This window comes from Lissotriton vulgaris, chromosome 8 (genome assembly GCF_964263255.1).
Source record: "Lissotriton vulgaris chromosome 8, aLisVul1.2, whole genome shotgun sequence".
NCBI lineage: Eukaryota > Metazoa > Chordata > Amphibia > Caudata > Salamandridae > Lissotriton > Lissotriton vulgaris.
This window is the reverse complement of record NC_141696.1, coordinates 941,633,457-941,649,023: the sequence shown is the minus strand read 5'-3', so window position 1 is coordinate 941,649,023 and position 15,567 is coordinate 941,633,457.

Below are 15,567 nucleotides of genomic sequence, written 5' to 3'. Positions count from 1 at the left end.
AAACAGCACCATTGATATTCTGCCAATTTTCAGTATTCACATGTTCTAAAGGTTAGAACTCTCAGTGGAAACTTAACGCACTCTATATAAACATATTTTTTGTACTTTTTGACATGGCTTTGCAGTTGAGCTATTACCAAATGTGTATGACTTGCATAACATGCTTATTTTATCTAAATCCATCTTATTCCATATCTCCTGTCTTCTTGACCTTCTAAACTAAATTCTTCTAACTCTTTCCTCCAGCCTCACTGACCAACCTTGATAAGCATGACCCAAAATATGTATTGCAATATTATTTAACAACACCACTGCCTTCTGTTAAGACAGCAAACTAAGACTACCAAATAATAGTAGAAGCCACAATCTGTACTGCATGACCGCCCTTTTCTTAAATACACAGGGACACAAATTGGAATGCACATCAATAAAAATCAAAAGCATTTGACATCAACACAAACCTTTACATTTGAAAATGTATGCATCTGTTCAGAATAGAACATCTAATAATATTACTTAGGGGCCGATTCCGATTCGGTAAAATCCCGTACTAATAGCCGTACGGCGCATTTTTCCCGTACGAATTGTATCCTCGATCGTCCCCGTATGTACGATGTAGTACCATGCTTACCCAAAGCAGTTCTCCGTCCGAATCGTACCAAAGCCTGTACGACTCAATAATCCGTATGAATTGCATTCGGAACGCGCAGTATGCAATGTCGTACGGATCGAAGCACCTTCGCTCCAAGTTTAGCGGGACTCTATGTACAGCATTTAGAGACAAACAAGATTCTCAATGACCAAAATCCCTTTAGACAACACATTACTACATGGGAGAGATACATCGACGATGTGTTTGTCATCTGGCAAGGTGATCTGGAATCAGTTACACAATTCATGGCATGGTTGAATACCCAGAATACCTATCTAAAATTCACGCACACAGTGTCAAAAGACACACTTGTCTTTTTAGACTTGAACATTTATCATGCAGAGGGAGTCCTCAAAACGACGACCCACTTCGAGCCCACAGCAAGGAACTGCTTATTAAGATTCGACAGCTTCCATCCCCGACACCTCCTGGCGAACCTACCCTATGGCAAGTTCCTTCCCCTAAGGAGAAACTGCACTGACCTAGTCGCCTACACATCCCAGGCAAATGACCTCAAAACCAAACTACAGAAGAGGAAATACCCAGACAGGATCATAAATGCTGCCATGAAGAGGGCCAGAAACAACAATAGAGATGCACTGTTGGAAAACAACACACAACCCAGTTCAGAGCAAAAAAGACCCGTATGTGTAACTACATACAATACACACTCCAACTAAATATCTAAAATAATCAACAAAAGATGGGGCATTCTGTCTAGTGGAACACTAGGTTTTGAGAAACCACTGTTTGCTCACAAAAGAGGGAGAAATCTGAAGGACATGCTGGTCCACACACGCCCAAAATCAGACACACCACTGCCACTTTCAAAACATGGAATACAAGGCCATTTCCCATGCGGTAACTGTGTCAGCTGCCACCTTACAAAAAGGAGCAAACAATTGAATTTCAACAATGGAACCAAATGGGATCAACGTGGAATGACCAACTGTAACAGCCGCAATGTAGTGTACATGATCACTTGTCCTTGCGGCCCAGAATATGTAGGCATGACCACGAGAGCAGTGAAAACACGGCTCAGTGAACATAAGAGCAACATACGGTGCAAAAAGAGAACAACAAAAATGGCTACACACTTTCTGGAAGCACAACATAGTGTCAACAATATCTGTTGGACAGTCATAGAAGAATTACCATCAGAATCTAATCTACTTGAAAAGGAACAACGTTGGGTGTTCCGTCTGGGGACCCACGTTATAGGCCTGAATGATGAGATCCGATAGGGACAACTGACATAAAATCTTTCATGGCTGAAGGATGTTCACACTGCAATTTCCACCAACATGACCGCTTTAAGAGCATACTCCCCAAAGCTCCACGAAATGATGGTCTTTTTAGAAACAGCGTCGTTATGGTTATGAATTTCATCATAAATGAACCCCTATTTTGGACTCCTTTTCTATAAATGCGCTTCGAGTAAACAGATCCTAAAGACATCGTTATAGTAAACAAGCACACCCATTCTGAACACTTGTGCTGTGAACGAATGTGCGCTTTATTGTGAACGCTTTTTACTCCACTTAACACCTGCATAAAACAAACCCTTATGAATGTGAGCATTTAGGGACATACGCGTCCCAACTGCAACCGTGCGCACTGAACACGAACTATGCACATGCGCAGGACTTTTAACCAGCGCCTCTACAGGACGCATGCGCGAAATACTAGCGTTTCAACAGTTGCCATGCGCTAATAATGAGCAAACATCCTAACACTGACTGGGCGCATGCGCGAAATGCCAGTGTTCGGCGATGACACGCACACCTGACTGCCATCCAACAGAGATTTACCGGAAAACCCATGTTTGGGCACATCCGACTAATTAATGGACAGAATTAGCAATCATCGGCAGTATAACAACGACAAACCCATGGCAGACAACGCACTCTCAGCGGAGCCGCATATGGGGCAGTCAGGCAGCAGTGTCTCCTAGACTTTCGTGAGTATGTTGTTAGAGCTAAGGTGAAACGCCGAAACGAGGATGTAAGTACCAGAAAAAGCATCAAGTATACATCTCTTTTCAGGTAGCGAATCTGCGCGCATACCCCAACCTTCCTGAGGCTCATGAGGCATTGGAAGTGACTAATAACAGTATGCCATTTCATTTTCCTTTTCTTCCCCTTTACCCCTCACTGTATTTAAAACCCTGAGTATTATCACCACCATAGAAAAAAATGGACAAAAAACTTGTTCTTAGAGTGTGTGTTTTATGTTAAGTGTATTGTATGTCTTGTACATGTCCCCTTTTTTTCAAGCCAGGCACGAATTCACAAGTAGAATGACATTTCTGTCTAGTGATAAGAGCCCACACAATGATTATTTTTCCACAGGTCACTGCCCCTAGTGTTTAATTTAAAGGAGTGGACCACCAGAAAAAAACGTTTTGTCCCCTTCCTTTACAGGTCGAAAATCAGCGACTATTTAATCATCCAGTAAGTACATATTATGACCTGCACTAATTTTCACTTTTTGTAAATAAACGTCATGTTTTAAGTAGAGATACGTGAGTAAGGTGGGGATTTGTGTACCCTGTCTTGAAGAAGGAGCTTAGTCTCCGAAACATGTCGACACACACATATGGGAGGTAGTGCACATTGTCTTGCATAATATACCTCCATCTACTGCACGTTTTTAATAGCGCCAGCCCGGGGGCACATTAAAATTGTTTTTTACCCCACGGGCCAGGTCCTTTTTAAACTTCACTCGCCGTATAACCTCACCACTCACGCACACAATATTCCTTCACATACACCACACATAGTCCTGAAAAGTGCTCCCGCGCAGTCGTTGGTCGCAGTACGCCGCATCCCATAGAGGGGTGCGAAGACCCCAATGATGAAGCATGACACCAAGGGTCCTTTTGGTGTGTGAGGGGTATTTTACAACACAGGGTGTTCCCAACCAGAGTAGGGAAACTCACCCTTAAGTGGATTCCTTTTGTTTAATTATTACATAACACTAGCCTAGCACACCTCAGCAATCGCATCTGCTTTTACAAACCTTCCAGACACATCTGCTCATCTGGACTGTTACCTGCACACATCCCACGCACATTGATAACCAGATCCGGCAGTCAAGCCTTCTCCAGCATAACTCCCAAAGTATGGAATGACCTGCTGCAATACAGAAGACCCTCCTCCTCACTTCTTGAATTCTGCCAGAAGCTGGAGACCTGGCTTTTTGAGTAGTCCCACTAATCCTAGGTGTGGCTAGATTCATGCCTGCTCAGCGCCAGGATACCCTCCCTGCTGAGAGTGTGTTCTACAGATCTGTATACCTTAACAGAACATAACATAACATAACATAAGTTTAACTCTACAATGCAGTGGGTCCCTTTTCAAAGAAATACTCATATTTCAGTATTCCACTTACTGGGTTAAAAAACAAACTGTTACATGAGGGGGCAATTAAAAATGCATCATTAATGATTAGTAGGAGACTGGCTCTAAAAAAAATGGCAATAGCAAGAGAATGCTGTTCCTATGGGGAGGAGAGGAGGAAGGAAAATGTCGGAAATACCAGTTGTTCACAAGGGAAAGTAGTGGTGAAGGTGGAAGTGGAGCTAAATTAGAAGCAAGAGCCATCACACATCCTGAGGGGAGTCATGCTTCATCATCTTGCAGCTCCTCATTTGGGCAATGCTGCAATGCCCAATGTGCTCCACAAGGGGGGGTGCTTCCGACGTGAAGCTAAAAAATAGCAGTGGGGCGTATGTGTGACGAGTAGAGATGGGAAGAATGTGCGTGTCAATTAAAAATAGCTTTCAGAATCCCACAGAATATTTTATTAGCTGGGCTATGCTATAAGTAAAAACAAATGACTAAAGAGTCTTGGCTGAAGACCGGAAATTATACCCTCTTGAGCTAAAGATGTGCCGTGCGTGATGTGAAAGTGACTCTACAATTCATTGGGTCATTTTGCAAAGAAATACTCATATTTCAGTATTCCACTTACTGGGTGAAAGAACAAACTGTTATATGAGGGGGAGATTAAGAATGCATCATCAAAAATTAGTAGGCTCCTGGCTCATAAACAAAAATACAACATATAGCTTTCACCTTACTTAACTCAGAATTGCCGGTTTTACTAACCGCATTGCATGTCGGGACTGTGCGATATTTGTGAAGCCGGGAATTCTATATAAAGACGTATAGAGTCCCTACTGCCACCGAAGCACAGAGCAGCTTTGACTACGCCATCGAATGATAGAAGAAGTGTCTGGTGATGAAGCACTTCCTTGTAATCCGAGCATCCTCTCAGCGGCGGGAAGCCTTTATTTCCAAAGCCCTGATATCAGTCATCTGCGCTCATCATCTCACTGGAACCGCGTGGGATGCAATCATTTGTGTGCAATTTTGAAAGCAATTAAAAAAAAAAGTTATATGAGTAATTCTCCGGAATTTGCATAGCTAAAACGTGAAATTTGTCCTATAGTTCGAATAATCACTATGGGTGAACTAACCTCTTTCCTCCTAGCATATTTTCGATATTTAAAATTATAACAGTCGTAAATGTTCCTATCTTTATTACCCATGAACGCTATTAAAAATGCATCGTGCATCTGTGTCAATCCCCTTGCACATCTGCTGCGCTTTTGTTCAGTATGTGGAGCTTTGCTGCTAATTCTTGTGGTTTGTAACCTTTAGGGTTCCTAATTGATCTACTGCCCTCAATCGGACACTCCTGAGCATGTCTATGTGTGCTCTTTCTGTTAACCACGTCCTTGCATAAGCCGTAGTTGCCACATCAGTGATCAGGTGAAATATTTAATATTGATCAACTGCAAATAACAAAAAAGTGGGCCGAAAGAAATGTAGTTTATGGTTACAGGTTTTTTTGTTGTTTTGTTTACGTGAAACAAATGGGCTATCAACGTTAAGCGTAATGTAATGCACACTATGAAGTAAATTATATGGTGAACGCAAAACAAAAATGCATGTTTAACACTTTATAGACTAGTATAGCAAAGCCGGGGTCGTATCATGATCTTTTTCTGCGAGCTAACCTGACGAGGTGACCCAGGTGTCTGTGTATTTCTTTTTCACCCTTTATGCGCATACATTAACTCGAAAAATTTCCGAGTTAGTGCATGTGCTTTTAACAGCAGAACTCGGAAACATGAAGGGGCATATTCACAAGAAAATGTCAGAGCAATGAGCTGCACCGAATTTGTCAGCACTATGCTCCTACATGCAGGGATGCGCCATATTCACAAGAATACTGCGCACTCCTGCGTTTCCCCTAACACTGACACCAAAACAGCTGCTTAAAGCAAGCACAGTCACCCTGCCGCCATGTTGCAAGAGTGCCTACATTGCAGTTACAATTGTTTATGTGCAAGAAGATTGTTTAGGTGCAGGGAGAGACACCTTCCTGCACATAAACAATCAATAATGGGGATTTGCACCTTCGCAGCACACATAGGAAGAGTTAAAAACAATGCAAAATTAATAATTTCTCCTCTTTGTGCCATTTTAATGCCTGGTATTCCATGGTGTGAGTTTTTGGCGCAACCCCAGCCTTGTAAATCTGGGGCAGCGCCAAAAAACATTCGGGCATATTCTCAAGGACTTATCGCAAAAGTCACAGCACTTTATTGCAGCCAAAGTGGCGATAACTTAATTGCCCCATTTACAAGCTGATGCTAGCAGCCCATATCACCAGTTTACCTGCAATCGCCACAGATGACCCCCACAACTATCGCCAATGAGATGCAGAGTAGGTGTTCCCGTGCCAAAAGCCACGACAACACCACATTGCAACATTCTCAATGCCCACCATATAGGCGATGAGATCACTAAACAGGCGATAAGGCATGTTAGCAGCAGGAAATTACCACCTGCTCTGACCTGGTGTAAAGTCGGACCACAACCTGCAGCACAAAAGGGAGGCCAGCCCAGAGCCACACCTAAAGGGCAGCAGATGCCATGGAGCCACTAATCATGCAGCTGGTAGCCCCAACAGGGCCATAAAACCCACCACCAGCACACTCAGGAACCACCCCCCCCCCGGGCCTCCCCCTCTCCTGGCAAAGACACGTCACATCAACTACACGAAATCATGTACAAAAAATCTGATTGATGTCGCACATTCACATATAACATGCATGTGTTGTCACAAAAAGGAGCCTTACACATTCACCTTCGAGGTAACACAAATTTTTTTTTCAAAATAACACAAAAGAACCTCAATAAAGTACCATGGCGGCTCTCCTCTGGACGATCTGTAGGACACAGCCTGCAAAACAAAAATCCAGCCGAGAAGGTGTGTCATTGCCATCAAAGGACAGAGAGAGTGAAGGTGAGAGATACAAAGAGAGAGAAAGAGAGGGAGAGAGAGAGGAAGACAGAAAGAGAGGGAGAGAGGAAGAGGGAAAGAGGGCGAGAGGGAGAGGAAGGCCGAAAGAGAGGGAGGGAGAGTGGAAGACGGAAAGGGAGGGAGAGGGAGAGGAAACGGAAAGAGAGAAGAGAGATAGGAAGACGGAAAGGGATGGAGAGGGAGAGGAAGACAGAAAGAGAAGGAGGGAGAGAGGAAGATGGAAAGAAAGGGAAAGGAAGACGGAAAGAGAGGAAGGGAGAGGGGAAGATGGAAAGAGAGGGAGAGGAAGACGGAAAGAGAGGAAGAGAGCGAGAGGAAGATGGAAAGAGAGGTAGAGAGAATGCCGCCCCTGCTCACCTGATCACCTGCTGCCACTGGTGTGTCTCCAACCACATGCCGGTATGTAGTGCAGTGCACCAGGTCCCTCATCTGAAACAGGTCCCTCATCTGAAACAGAGTCCAGGTACAAGAATGGCAAAGTCATTCAATTGCACACAACATCTTCACCTGTCCACCCCTGCGCACCCAGGCAGCTACACTCCAGCCCCTTCCGCCACCCACCGGTGCATGCCCGCCCCTGCACACCCAGGCCACTGCACCCCAACCCCTCCTGTGTCGCAATGAGGGTTCACCACATGCCGGTGCAAGCCCCAAGCCCAGGGCCCGCAGACATGGTACCCTCCACATCATGCAACCCCCCTGCCGCGGGCAACCAGGTCTCACATTTGATTCTGGGTCTTGATTTCTTCATGGCAGAGGACATACCAGTGCACCCGGCGTCATCGTAGGCTGCACATCCGCTCAGCCCTTGAGGTGGCACTAACTCTGGGATCCAGGAGTCAATGCCACGTGGGAGTAGGCCCGTGCTTCCCCCTGGCTCTGCCCAACACTGTGGTCCAGCAGGGCACACAAATCGTGAGCAGTCGGGACTGCTAGGATGGGGCAATATTGCAGGCTGCACACCTGCTCAGCACTTAAGGTGCCCCTACCTCAGTGCACAGAAAGTCACCATCCCATGGCGGTGTTCCTGTGCCGACCACAGTGTATCCGGTAAACGGTGCCACCAAGTCTGTGCCCCACAAGTCATGGACCCTGTATGATTGAGTATCGTGGTGTGGATGACAGCATGTCACCTACGGGATGGGGGAATGTGATGTAGCGGGGCCCTAGGCCCACATGTCTATATGAACACCCTGATAGAGAGTGGAAATGGTGTTGAGCATGGGCCCTTTTTATTGGCAGGGTCACGAGTCCTGTGATGTGTGTGCTGGATGGGTGTGGTGTGGGTGTATACCAGCCGTGAGGGAGTGGCTGTGGCATGCTGACAACTAGACCTGTAGCCAGCAGTTCACTACAGGTAAGACCTGAGACATGTAGCGTTGTCATCCCCCCTGTGAGCGTAAGCAGAGTGGGCTGGCCTGGCGTTTGCCAGTCCAGTGAAAGGGTCTGAACAATGACCCCGGGGCTCTGGGCATGGTTCCATCCTGGGCTGGACAAGGAAGTAACTAATGCATGTGTCTCTGTTGTAGTGTCAGCGCCACCGTGACCACAATCTGCAATGTGCCACCCTGTGACCCAAGTCCCACAACATGAGCAACATGGACATAAGGGGTAATCACTGACCCTACATTCATCCATACTTCCACACTTGAAAGACCATTAACACAACACATCTGTGTGATTAGGAATGTTTAATAAACATTCAGTGGAGAGTTGCATCTGGAGCAGTACAGGGCCATGCAAACCCCACATTGCAATGTATGCCTGTGGAAGGCCTGCCAGAGTCTTTCAGGGAATGAGAAGTCCAAAGGAAGAGGAAGTGTTCAGTCCACAGTCTGATTGTTGTGTCATTCATGATCTAACAGAATATGGCAGTCCATGTCGAGGTCCAAGGTGAGTGTTGCAGAGTGCATCGGGGGACAGTGCAAGGTGATGATGCGGAGGGTAGAACCAAGCAGAAACAGGCCATATGGAGGAGTTGACTGCTACTGCATCCTTCTTACCACAAAGGCAGGTTCATCCTCATCTTCATCCACTGCTGTTTAATTTGCCTCATGTGTAGGTGATGCTGGCCTTTCTCAAGCACTATGTGGCACTGACACTTCAGGGGGCAGAGATGTGGATGTAGTGGTAGCAGCAGCATGCATCAGCGCCAGGCATTTTGGCAGAAATGCCATGAGGATGCTCTTGAGGTCATTGAGGAACCCAGCTACCACTCATTGGTGTGCAGCCGTAGCAACAACTCTTTCCGCCTGCGCCCGCTCTGTGGTCTCAATTAACCTCTGCATGTTTCCCTACTCCTGTGTTACATCGCTAGAGTCACTATGACTGGACAGTTGTTCTATTCTCTGATTTAGGGCTCCAGCGATGTCAGCCATGGTCCATTGGAGAGCATGGAGCGGACTGTGGGTGTCATTTAGGGACCGTGAGTGGTCCCTGATGGGACTTAGACACCCACATATGGCATCTAGTTGCCATGCGGTCGGAGCCCACCCGAAACCTGTTCAGCCTGATTCTCCTGGCACCCCAACACATGGTGTTGGAAGGCCATGTATTCTTCGTGGGGGTCCTGGGAGGCAGCTGTGGTGGTGGGTGCTGCCTGTTGTGTGGTCTGTGCAAGGGGTGGGGTTTACTCGTAGCAGCTGGGCTGTCCTGCTCCTGAAGGTGTGGTGTTGAGGTTGTCCACGAGCTATTGGAGGGATTCGGAGTCAAATCTGTAGTGGTCCTCTTCGTCATCAGAGAAGAGAGGGTCTGGCTGCTCTGCAGGAGTTGTTGATTCGCCCTCTGCAATGTGAATGGGAGATGCAGTTAACATTGTGTCCACATGTATGTTGTCGCATTGTACAAGTTTTCATACAGACTGCATGACTGTGTAGATTATGGCTGTTTGAGAGGAGCTGCCTATTTGATGGGGGTCAGTGGATTTTTCGACAACATAACAATGTGTGTTTTTACTTGTACATTGTCAACTCACATTTCCCTGCAATGCCAAATGTGATTGGCCAGTGTCTACAGCCAGTCGACACAAGTTGTGTCCTATGTTCTGTTGTGGACGTGTTGCGATTTGTACCACATTGTTGTCAGTGTTGATGTGCTCTGCATGTTATGTGTGTGTGCTGTATTTCGGGGGAGTCGTCCCTGGAGCTCTGATTTTGCTGCCCCTTCTCCCTTTCATGCAGTGTGCCTTTGACTTCTGTGCTTGTGCAGTGCTGAGATTGCATACTTGGGTGCATTGGTCTCTGGGAGTTGGGGGTCTGGGGAATGGTTTGTCCGCAGATGTGCTCAGCTCAATTGTACATATGTGCCATTGTGCCCATTTCCACCCATCGCCTCAGTCCCTGGTCATTACTCACCCTGGTGCTGTTGTGTCCGGTCATGTTGAACAGTGTCCGGTCCCCCACCTCCTGCCACCATCTCCTCACTGATGACTGTGGACACCATTTCCTTCATATCGTCCAGCTCCTCCTGTGGCACAGGACTCCCACCTCCAGTCTGCATTGCTACCTTCCGGTTGTTTGCAAGTTTCAGCTTGGTTTTGCGCTTGACATCATTGCAGTGCCTCTTGACATCGTCCATTGTCTCCTTCAGCACTCCCACTGCATTCACCTAGTCCACGATAGACAGCCATAGTCCATTTTTGGTTGCCAATGACACAGTGGAGGTGACGAACAGTTGTTGATGGTGTTCTACTACCTCCATTATAAGGATCCTGTTTTCCTGCAGACTGAACCGCTTCTTACTACTCTTCTTCTCCTTGGTCTTTCCTGACCCCGAGGTCTCAGGCTTGTCCTCCGGGGGCTTGTGGTGTTCTGGTTGTCCTCTGTACTTACTCCAGCAACATCCATTGTGCTTCGCTGTTGTTTGGCATTTGTTTTTTTATTTTTTTTCTACTTTTATGGTGATTTTTCCCGCCTGACGTGTGTGATATGCAGGCCTGTCGCTGGTTTTTGCTGATTTTTGTATTGTGATTGGCCTCATCGCAACTTTTTTTGTGTTTGTGTTGGACTTGGCCCTTCCGGCAGGTTCACCCCTACAACATTTTGCTTATGAATGTGAATTGGTGGTAGTGATTTTTGGTTTCTGGGCACTTTCACTGTGTCCCAGTGGAAAGTACGTGTGCACTCTGAGTGCGTGGAGTAAGGTTGGCCTGCCCTCCCATAGGAATGCATGGGGAATGTCTGTGTCCCTGGTAGTTCCTGATGCGTGAGGTGTGCAGGCTCGAGTTTGGTATGTGCGGACTTGTGTGATTGAATGCTGCGCAATGATATGTGCGGCGTGAATGTGTCTAGTGTGGAAGTGCCGCTTCTAGACATGGGTGTGGGTGTGCAGTGAATGTGCTGGCACGTGATTGGCTGGAGCTGGCTGGTGAGCCTGGCTCCAGGAGTCTGGATGGGTCTGCCCAGTGGTAAGTGTGGAGATTAGCATGCTGATGGCTGGGGAGGAGTGCACCTGGGTCCTGAATAAGGCTGGGCTTTCCCCACACAATGCTGGATCCACCCCCTGTGGTGTGTCTAATGTCCCTAGCCCTGCCAGTGAATAGAATGAGGGGCTGAGCACATCAAGAGTGCTCACAAACCAGCTGCAACTGGTTTTTACCCACACCCTGAGCAAAGACAAAGGAATACTGTGTATAAAAAGGGAATGTGTCCCCTTACAAACTGTTCTCTTCTAGGATCCTATCTGAGGTGGGCTGCTGCTGCTGCTGGGCGCCAGTTGGACCGCCACTAGGGATTGCTTCCCTGCCGAGGAGGACCCTGTGAGCTGCCTCTGGGCCCAGCCTTGCCCCCCACCTACTGGAGGACTTTTGCTGTCTTTCGAGCCAACTAGCGCCTGGGAGCGCTTTATTTTGGCCCCCAGAGCTCAATAGAGCTTTACTTTGCTTATAGCGCCTAGGAGCGCTTTATTTTTCTCTAAGCGCCTGGGAGCGCTGTATTCACTAGCGCTTGGGAGCACTTTAATTGCTGCTAGCACCTGAGAGCGCTTTATTTTCTGTTAGCACCTGGGGGTGCTTTATCTTTCACAGCCGGTGCCCACCCGGCATTGCCCCGAGAAATTTCCGCTCCCTGGATGGGTGCTCACCCCGTGTGAAAGCCCGGAATCGACGCCGTCGCCTGGCTGGAAGTCAGGCAGGCCGGGGGCGAGACGACAGAGACATCTGGAAGCCCATACGGGAGCCCACCCCGCACTGGGAAGTGCTGCACGAAGAGTCCAGAGCCTAGGAGGCTCCTCGCAAAAGCCGTCCCCTAGCGAGGCTCCCCTGAGGAAGGAGCCCTGCCGCGGCACCAGAAGAAGCGAGAGGGGCCGCCCCGGGAAGCAGCAAGGCCGAGGAGCCCCTGCGCCAAGTCCCGGTGAGTAGGGCCATACGGTTTGGGGTTCTTGAGGAGAGGGAGGCATCAGGGCACATTGCCCGTGCCCGCCCCCGTGTGGCTGATTAGAGGTGTGGGGCGCTGGTGGTCATAGAGGCCCTGGGAAGGCCCGGGCAGAGTCCTTGAGCGGCCCGAAAGGCAGAGGGCCACTCCAGAGGTGCCTCCGCTCCCCCCTGGGCATTGTATGTGCTTCTGAGTCCCCTGAGAGGGACTCCAACGACCCGGCATCAATTGATTAGGAGCCCTGAGGCTCCCAGGTGCATTTTCGTGGTTTGAGCCCCGAGGCTCCCGGGGGCATTGGTTCTCTTGAGTCCAGGAGGGACTCCAACGACCAGCCATACTTGTGGAAGAGCCCAGTGGGGCTCAGGAGGCATACTGGTGTGACGAGCACTGAGAGGCTCCATAGGCAGCATATTTGTTTCTTCAGAGCCACTGAGGCTCTAGATGGCATTTCCTTTGTTCAGAGCCTGTGAGGCTCCCACGTTGGCCCCATCATAGTTGCCCCAGTTGCCCAGCACTTAGTGGGCAGCTGCTATGTGTAGCCCCCCCCCCCCTGACATTGGGACACCGGGGGTCCTAGCCCCAACAAGGCCAGTTGGTCTAGGGACAGTCACAGGTGGTGACTTATGTGAGTTTGGCGCAATTGTGTTTTCCTGCACCTCTGAATGTGTTTTTATGCGTCATGTGCCTTGTTCTTACACCTCTGAATGTTTTTAGGCTTCATGTGTTTTCCTTCCCTGCACCTCTGAATGTGATTTGATGCGTCATGTGCTATGTTTTCTTGCCTATACCCCTAAATGTATGGTGATACTTAGGTGGTTGTTTTTCTCCTAGTACAGGTGTTGCTAGTGAGGTCCTGGTTCTCTGCGTGGCCTTTTCCTAAGGTGGTTAGGGTTGCGTAGGTGGTACTTAACTGTTACCAGTAGTTGCTGGTTGTGTGCTAATTTGTGCTACAGTGATTTTACATTCTAAGTGCTAGTTCTAAAAGGGCTGATTCCTGACAGTGGTCCATGTCGCCCTGTCCCCTGTATATATAATCCCCTGTAAATTCTGCCCGTGCCTATTGGCACATTGTAAAGTGTGTGTTTTTATCTAATGTGTTTTGGAATAATGCAAATGCTATATTTATATAACCTTGTGTGGAGTTTCCTTTGTGGTGGGCCTTGGGTGTTGTTGCTGGGTGCGCGCGCAAACACTTAACCTACATAGCCCCTACATAGCCTCCACGTTTAGCCTTGCTGCTTGCGTCACGTTACCTAGAGGGTGAGCAGGGGTTATCTTGGCGTGTAACTCCCTTGCCCTGACTTAGGAATGGTGGTCTCTGACTGACTTTGGCGCGAGCCCTGGCCAGCCAGGGATCCCATTTCTAACAGTTTGCTTTTCACATTTTTGCAGCGTCGAGCCGATTTCAACACGGTCATTTGACACGTTTTCTGGAGACTATCGCGCTGCACCACCGGAGCGTCAAAAAAGGGACGCTCTGTGGCGCTGCAGGCTAGTAAATATGCCCCGAAGACCCTCACTATGAGTGGCCCATTTTTTAATGATCCATGTGCAAGCCACTGTTTGCCCAAGATCAGAATTACAAGTTTTGAAGTAGTTACCATGGGTGAAACCAGCCACATTTTACCAGGGGAAAATGCAAGGTACATGCATAATTGTGAACACTGCGGTAGCAGATTTCAAATGTCTGATTATAATCGCCTTCACAGTCAGGTAACTCGTAATGAGTGATGAAGTGAGAATTACTGCCCTATGTATCCAAGCTCTGCTTCCTACAGCTTATATATCAACACTGACATATTTCAAGTTAATGTGTACACAGAAGACGGGTAAAAGAAATATACAAACGCCTTCTAAGTCAGTTCAGATCATAAAATAATGATAAAGCCTCAGATTTGCCTTCATTTAGCGCTGGTGCTCGTGCAATGCTAAGCAGAGCATTGCTTTACAGTTTAAATGGCAGCGCAGATCAGCTTTCGACTGCAAAATGTACAATGTGGCTTTGCATTTCGAATCACAAGCCCCCCTCAATATTTATGCCAAAACGGCATAACGAGGTGGGAACAGATCAGACAAACATAGAATTTCAAGCAAAGCATTATCCTAGAACATAGCATTAAATGGCTTTGTGAGAAATCCTATTGCCAATGGAAACCATGTGCAAACAAAAGACAAGTGAAAGAGTGTATGATATTCCTATGCATAAAATGAGCAAATAGCAAAATTATGCATTTTGCATGACTTGCATCTTATATCCTATGGCACTTGTAGTAAGGCACGTGGATTATCCCTCACATTGTGACAGACTTCCCACACTTTAAATCATAGCTGGCTTTAGGGCAGTGCGACTGGTGCGGCCACTGACCTCAAAAGGGAGGGGAGGGGCACTGTGTTTAGCAATAATTTCTGTTTGATGAGATGAGGGGCATTTTGGCCGCTGGTAGAGAGAGAATTGGAGGAGGCGGTCATGTGGTGTGGGAGAACCAAAAGTGATAACTTACGGGGCTCGACCAGTGCTAAAGGGAGCCCTGCTCCAAGGCCCTTAAACAGCTTTTTAGTGTCGGCAAAGTGTTGTAATTGGTGCACAGCAACTAATGGAGCTATGCTGTATGGCCAGGGACTACCAGGCATCCCCTCCCCGCCTTGTGTTTAAACAACATTTATTAAATTGGACATGAGAGAGGAATTCTTTGGAGGCGTGGAGTTGTACAACCCCCCGGCCGTATTTATTAAAACATAAAATCAATATTAATTTGAAATAAACAATATTTACACAGTTTTTACGCAGAAAACGTACTTGACATTTGATTACAATTCATATGTACAGATATCAGATGGCTAACCTTAACATACTTCTAATACAAAGTATTTCCTATCCGAGTCTAATATCTGAATCATAATCATACATTAATGACTTTTCTGCGTATCCTATTTGGGCCTACAACAAGGTCGCTAACTGGTGTCAGATCCTTATCAAATAGCCAGGCCCTCCGATAGGAGTGCGCATGTGCAGAGGTCCTGTTTAAACGGGACCTTTGCGCATGCGCACTCCTAACAGGCCTTTCTAATTGGCATGATGAAAGACAAGAAGACGGTTCGTTAGTCAAATATTTTTGGCATTAAGACCACTTGTCCCTCCCCCTGGGCGACCCCATTCAATAATAGCAACGCCCCCTAAGGACCTTAAATTGACTGCTCACCAATCAT